Source organism: Myripristis murdjan, chromosome 4 (genome assembly GCF_902150065.1).
Source record: "Myripristis murdjan chromosome 4, fMyrMur1.1, whole genome shotgun sequence".
Classification (NCBI taxonomy): Eukaryota; Metazoa; Chordata; class Actinopteri; order Holocentriformes; family Holocentridae; genus Myripristis; species Myripristis murdjan.
In genome coordinates this window covers 31,326,172-31,334,289 of record NC_043983.1, presented here as the reverse complement: position 1 = coordinate 31,334,289, position 8,118 = coordinate 31,326,172, and positions in this window count along the sequence as shown.

Below are 8,118 nucleotides of genomic sequence, written 5' to 3'. Positions count from 1 at the left end.
ACATTTTTATAGTGAATTATGAGACTGTTAGAGACATCCACAGATGTGAATTTCTGAAGTGCTGCTGAAATTGCATTGAATCCCTTAATTTGGCATCATAAACTATGAATCCAGCGATCTAGTGGGACATAAACAGATGGGTAAAGTATGGCCTCCAGTGAGTGGTCATCACAAGGCAAGAAAATAAATTTTAAATAAATAAATAAAATCAAATAAATAAATCATAGTTTTATAAAAGCATCACTTTACCTTTTTTACTCCTTGAAAAAAATGATTCTCTTAATCGAAAACCCAAACCCTAAAGCCAAAACTACATTAATACAAGAAAAAAAATTGTGTGATTTTGTGTGTTGTTTTTGTGAGCATCATTTTGCACTTTGCTATCCAAAAAACCAAACTTAAATAACAATGTTGTATCCTAATACAGATGGTGAAGCTCGAAATAACACACAATTCTGTGACATTTGGGCATATTCATTTGATCTGTTGCTGTTTTTATTCAAAGTTGTCATAGTTTTGGCAAGCTATATTTGTGTGTTTTTAAACACTATATCAAATTCTTGATGTTTTGTTTGGGTTTGGGTCATGTCAGTGCTGAGATTACCCCTTTCTGTAACTTCACAATGTCAATGACTGCATATGGCTGCACATAGATTTAGCTTTTCACTAGGCAGTGTGGGATGTGTAAGCTAGCAACATCATAGGCTGACTGGAGGTCAGGGACAGACAAAGGAGCGAAATTCAACATAAAACAGCCGTCGCCCAAACTGGAAACTTCTATGTATCATAGTAAAACTTTGTAGTTATCTTCTCAAGTAGGTGTAATTGAACATTGCTAAACCAGAATCTGTTTGTGTGATTGTTAGGCCAGTCTTCGATACAGTGTCCACAATTGGCTACTGTTCTGCTAAACTGAACACACCAAGATGCTGACCTCTCAACACCCTGCAAAATGGCTCTGCACAGCCACTATCATGATTTACAGCAACCCTAGACCATACAATTACATTACAGTTTATTATAAAAATGCTGTTTATGTTTTAATGTGCCTTAAATTGTGCTGAGAGAGTAAATGTATGAAAGCCACAGGTAGGGACAGTAAGCCAGCCTCATAAAGAAATGTAGACTGGCGAAATGTCTTTGCTTAGGTGGATTTTGTTTGGTCTCTTTAAAGAGAAATGCAAACAAACACAATGCTTCACAAGTTGAGCCTCAAGGACTTTGTAGCCTCAGTCACTTGTCACAGAATCAGAGAGGTTTGATTCATGATGCCTGCTGTGAAGAGGTTTTGTTCAGATTTAACGCTGTCCACCAACCTTCCTAGTGGGATAGGAAAGACTCTGAAACAGCATTTACACCACAGCAGACAGCAACCCTGCACTGAAACCAATACTAATGAAATTTTCTGGAACAGCATCTGCACCAAATATGATTAAAACTGTCCACTCAAACCAAAACAAAAACATTCTTTGAAACAGCATTCGGGCTATATGACATTTAAACTGTCAATTGAAAACAATACTAATGAAATTCTCTGAAACAGCAGTTTTACTAAAAAAAAAAAAAAAAAAAAAACTCTCCATCAAAGTCACTAGGAATAAATTCTTCTTACATGGTCTGTCAGTTCTTTTGGACAGCTTGGCCCTGCCTGACTAGTTGCAGAGGAAATGCAGCACTGGATTGTAGCATGCACTATTCGGGTGTGGGAATTTCAATCAAAAATGCAAAAATTCTGCATGAAAGTCCAAGAACCTATTTATACCCGTGTCTTTTGACTGCCTTTTAGCAACAATATTTAAGCATCCTGTGCTATTTTTGTGGCTTTTGTTGACAGAGGTACCTCATAGAGCATCCGAAATGACATGATCCCTTTATGTGTGTTATGTTAGCCTGTTTCATTTTGGTATAAATCCGCAGCTCGTAGACATGACCAGGAGAAGTATATTGTTCCGCCTGTAGCCTCTGTTGTGCAGATATTCAAAGCACTGTGCCAATTATGCATGCGTGATCCAATGTGTGTGCCTTGATTAAACCACCAAATTAACCAAAGCTGTTGTCCAGAAATCAACAGGCATCCGAGCTTGGACATTGCCAATCATCCACTACTGTCATGCAAACATAATGGGTTACTGAGCCTGAGACATTTAATATGCAATGTCCACTTTCCAGTTTTAATTCATCACTTTGCATAAATAGAGAAATGTCATGCCAGTCACCTTACCACCAGAATTTCATTTGGGCATATAGGATGAATCTATGACATTTGAATTAGTGGGGGTTGGTACACACTGTATTGCTGCTATTCTTTATGATTTAAGATAAGACCAAGGCCATGACCACATAGCACACCTCCAGCTGTTTTCAATGGTCTGGTTGCAGTGGGTGCACGTCTGTTCCCAGTTATCGGTGCATTTGGTGTTTTGCACTCCAAGTTGACCATACCCCATCTTTAAGGCTAATTTTGATTCAACATCAAAATGTCTCTGTAGTTATGTCTAGGTAGCTGTGTAGGTATCTTTGATGCCACTGTTGCTTGCACTCATCTCTCCAAAAAAGAAACTGTGCTTAAGGTGTGACTGGTCCACTTGTCTGCTTTGTGGTTTGTTACCACACATTTGCATCTGTGGTTCACTGGCACAAAATTAATAATTCAACATTGTTATCCAGTGTTTCAGCAATGTATGCATAAACCCACTACCACATAACTATAAACTAGCTGACCAGTCATGAACACTGGGAGAAAAAAACTTGAAACTATGCACCAGCCTTTCTAACAACTGCCATTTTATTACATCAGTGTCATGCAGAGAAAAAGTTTACATTCCCTGGTGGGTAATTTTAGCTCATCATCTTCTTTAAGATTAAGCAGCACTATCCTAACTTCCCCTTGTTAATTTTTATTTTCAGCAACATTATCACCTTTGATACTTCAGCTTGACTAGCAAATGCCAATTAGCTGGTTTCATAACATCAGTAAGGATGTAATGCTGCCTGTGTCATATGAATTCAACAATGAATCAGACAAAACAAATCAGACAAAACAAAAAGAAGAAGATAAGCAGTGACTCAGATGAAACAAAGGTACAGAGGCACAACAGAGACACAAAGATGGAACAAAACACAACACAGTAGCTCCTGGCAGGCCTACCTACCCAACACAGCCACAGCCTCACCTACCTGACACCCCCAGCTTTAGACCCTCTGCAGCATACAAATGAAAACTGCCAAGAAAAACTTACTGGGAAATGTTGATCTCTCAGTTACCAGCAGAAACCACAGCTGAGTGCTGAGCAGGAGACAAATGGCCCATGTGATCAAGGCCATGGCTGTATTTGTACATCTTGCAAACATCTTGCATAGTGCAGCTTAAACATGACAGAGGGGAGAAAGTGATTGAATACAACAATTTGCAGATAATTTAATAATTGTAAAGCGGAGCATCTGGTGAAATTATGTCCCTGACTGCTCTGAATCTTTATTGATGGCTAAGAAACCACTGAATATGATGTTCTGCTCTCCAGTGGATACGAGAAATTGAAATCCTGTGTGACGCTGAAAGGGCATTCTCAACATCGACACTGTCGGATGATTGCCAATTTTGAGAGGCATTGTGTATATTTTAGACCCTACAGCTAAAATCCTGTGGGAGCATATGTTTGTAAAATATATATAAAATATACATTCCCACTGCAAGCAACTCGGTTGATGGGTTGCTGTGTTCCTACTGACTGCTGGTGGAGCAAGATGCCCAGATAGTTTAGTAGCAGTCTGTGGCTACTAAGTTTTGAACAGGAAAACATGTACTCTTCAGCAGTGTAACACATTATGTAATAATGCCGCATTTTGAGATATATATATATATATATATATATATATATATATATATATATATAATTCTACATAATGTGATAACATTTTCCAGCATTTTGTAATAACCTATTATTACATAAAGTGGCCTCTGTGCTTGTTTGTTGAATATATTATATTACATTTTGGAAAACCTTAGGAGGGCCACGTTCATAATAGAAATGTCCAAGATGTTTGGCAATCTCTATGCTCTCTTAGCCTTTTAATAACATCACGTATGGTCAGTATGAATTTGTATGCAACATGACCTGGTGTCGCCTCTGAACCACTTTGGCGCCGATGGGCTTTGGAATGGGCCTATTTCCAAATCTATCTTTACAGAGCAGGTAATGTGTGGAGTTATCCAATGTTTTTTGGACATTCCTTTACTGACTCCCTTTGGTTGGAGGTTAATCTTCCTTGCACCTGACCACAGATAATAGATTTCAAAGCAAGTGATACACTACTATACATATTAATCCATCCTCACTGAGGGAGTAGAGGTTTCTGGTGGAAGTGGAAAAAAAAAGACCTTTATATTGATGATTGCTCATAGCTAGACATAGAGTTTTTACAACTTCATCCTAAGGATAGAACAGGATGAACTTTATTAATCCTCACAGGAGAAACTTCTTTGCCACCACAGACAAAAAACAAAAGACATGCACAATACGACAACAAAGTCAACAGCATACACAATATGTCATCCACTCAGTAGATGGCAACAGGCAGAGTCACTGAAGGGAAGCACCTAATTCCACTGCAACACCAATATGAGGGACAATAAAAAACTGTCGTCAATAAGTTAAGCAATAACAACAACATAAGAAAAGCACTCTAATTACCTTTGTCAATTAAAATACCTTTGCCAGTTATTTTTTGCCCCTGTCCTGCCCCAATTTGTTTGTTAGCAGTAAAACATTTTAAAAATTTACAACAGGGTTGTACAAAACTGTAAATGTTTAAAGGTGTTGGTGATGAGTCAAGGAAAAAGTCATTTCTGTCTACGGAGTGCAGGAGCAGAACAGATCATGTATTATAAGCGATTCCCTCACTTTTCACTAACCTTAAAAAGGACCATACTAGTGATTTTGCATGTTTTGCATGTTTATCTACATCATGTATACGTGTAACATTCTGCTAATCCTTTCCCAAAGCAACCAGCTGTATTTTATGAGTCCAATATATTTTTTCTTACTTTTTATCCAGCTATTGGTTTCTGTTCATTCAACTTCTATATGGAGGTTAAGCCTTCGTGATGGTGCATTCAGGGAGCATCTGAAACCAGTAAGCTATTGTCATTTTCCACTGACTAACAGCATGAAATTCACAAGCTGTGTTGCCAGCAAACCTAATCCACAAGACACATATGAAACCCATGATGAGACTGAGAATATAATGATATGGTGAATTTGATCATTTTTAATCAAAGTAGCCATAAAAATTGTGTAGTAAATTATGTTGGTTCACAAGTTTGACGATAAAGAGCCCTGAAGAGAAGACGATGAATTTTGCCCAATTTCTGCCCAGCTATGCTACCAACTGCTCTTGTAAACGGTTTCTACCAAAAAAATAGTCCCCTGGGAAACACTTGCTTTATACAACGAATTATAAGTTCTGTGGTTTATGAATGGCCATGATTTTGTTAGCTGCAGAAGCAGAACATTGCTTTGAAAATCGAGGTATTTAGATGTTGTTCAATCCTTAGTATCCCTGCATTGTTTGCTAAATTTGTTATGTAAAATATACATAAATTGTAGTAAATGGGCAAACCATTCAAAATAACTGGTATGATCTTTTAAAACCCCTCTCGCTATTACTGTTCATGCAACAAAATTCCACCAGTATAAAAACAAGGGAGCGTGCAAATCTGATTGGCTGCTGATTGCTGATGACTGCTAATTCCCCGGCACGCATGCAGCTATGAGAGTAAAGAGAGGTCCTGTGCAAGATATTTGAGTGGCACCCAACACTGACCACAAGTCTACTACTTTGACCCATTTCTCAGACTGGGAGGAGCTGGCAGCCACAGCTAAGCCTTCTGAGCTCTGGGGCGGCTGGTGGCTGGTTGGATGGCTCTGTTTGGTAATGTGTTGGCTGGGCCACTGTTAGCTAGTGCTGGGGTCTGCCTTCACAGCCATCTGGACTGCTGGTCCATGTAGATCTCCCACTTTGATCTCTTCATCTCCATCTGTCTCAGTGACTTGACCCACTGACTGACTTCATGTGTCTGTCTGACTGACTAGCTGATTTGGAGCATTTTTGTCTGTCTGACTGGGTGTATATCTTAATAAATGTCTGACTTATCAGCTGGTTTTATTGAACTGACTGTTTTATCATGGTGCTATCACTGCAGGGCCATGACCTTCAACAGCCAAACTCATATCGATCAGCTGGGGTGAGAAGTGTCAATCCACTATATTGCCCATGCTGTGAAACTTTATCATGATTTACAGTACATTAGACAATAATTTTGTAGAAACCATGTCTGCTCTTTATCAAAGAGAATGTGATCAAAGTTATATTACTCCAAAACATTTTCTGCAAATATTCCCCTCCCACAATCAATGTGACATTTTTTCTGTATTCAGAAATATACAGAATATACAGAAACAAAGTGAATGCCCAAACTCTGAGGCAAGTTTCAACTGTCATGCTTTTGTATCTGAAGAACAGTGACAAAACAGAATAGGTGACAGAAGTTGCATCTGCAGTTAGAAAACAGACACAAAACCTAAGTAAAAAGAAACCAAAAAGGTGAATTGTCGCTAATGAGGAGTCTCATTAAATGTATCTGCCTCCTCTTTTGTATATTTATTTATTTTATTTATTTATTTAGTTATTTTTTTTTTGGTAGCATCCCACCCCACTGTTTTTCTCTATGCATTGAAAGACTATATTGTGATGTTTTATTTGCCTGTCAGTCTGCTTGTTTCTTTGTGGCGACTCATTTGTCTGTGTCTATGTCCAATGCTGTCTGTCTCCTTCAGTGGCTAACTAGACTGTTTCTCAGCAACACTGGGCTTGACCACTGAGCCAGCAGGCCTGGAACTGAATCATAATAATAATAAAGAACATCTCTCTTTCCGTATCGGTGTCATTGATTCTCCACAGCTTTAATTAACTGCGACAAAAATGTAATTTATAAATGTGCAGAGGATTCCCTGGGGGGAGTAGGACAAGGTGGAGAAGGAGAGTGATGGCGGAGCAGAAAAATGAGAGGCGACAGTTGGGGGGTGGGTGGGGGGGTAAACAGTATTGTGAGAGCTGTGTTGACCAAGGACTTTTTTTTTTTTTTCTTATTTGGGACTTCCATAATGAAATAATCACCCTCTTCTGAGTGTGATAGATTTCCTCTGTACCCTGCAATTAATCATTGGGTTTAGAATACCAAATACAGTAAATTAAATTATATTGCAGAAAAGTTCACTTCCTCCTTTCCACGCTTTATTGGCTGGCAATAATAAACCATTAAGTAATCATAATAATAAAAAAAAAAAAAAACGCAACACCACAGAAAATCCATTTTAATTGATGAACAAATTAATAAATGTTTGAGGGAGGCGAACGCTGGTGCTTTGTTTCATGTAGTAACACGGTTGTTTAGGTAATTAGTTGCTCCACTGTAATTAACACAGGAATGATAAACAGTAATCCATGTACATTATCCTTATATCCAATTAATAGGCTATTTAAAAACTGGTCAGAGGAAATGCCATGCAGATTAACAAATGAGCATTAGACGTGTCACTGATCATCATCCATTTTATGCATGTTGGCTTTTGATTTCACTTTGTGTATGTGAGTGGCGTGGCTAATATAGTTTATTTGCATTAAAAACACAGTCTGTACCTGTACCACTAAAACACTGTTGCAGCAGGGCGTCCCAGTGGCTCACTGGATAATAACGTGTATCATGTGTCAAGGCTGAGTTCTGATCACAGCGTCCTGGGTTTGAATCTGACCTCAGGCCCTTTGCTGCATGTCGTCCCCTCTCTCTTCCCTGCCTTTCCTGTCTCTCTCTATGGTGACTGGCAAATAAAGCAGAAATGCCAAATGCCAGCAATACCGTTGTGCCACAACTGGCTTTGTTTATATAGTAATATATTTGCTTGAATATTTTCCTTTCATCCTACATTTATTTCTGGAACATTTTAAAGGACTGATCACATGTGACAGCTGTTTTTACGAGTAAAAATGTTTGTTCTTAATGTTCGACTGAAAATATGCAAGTATGCACAAACATAGATTGTCAAATAAATTTCTCATTAC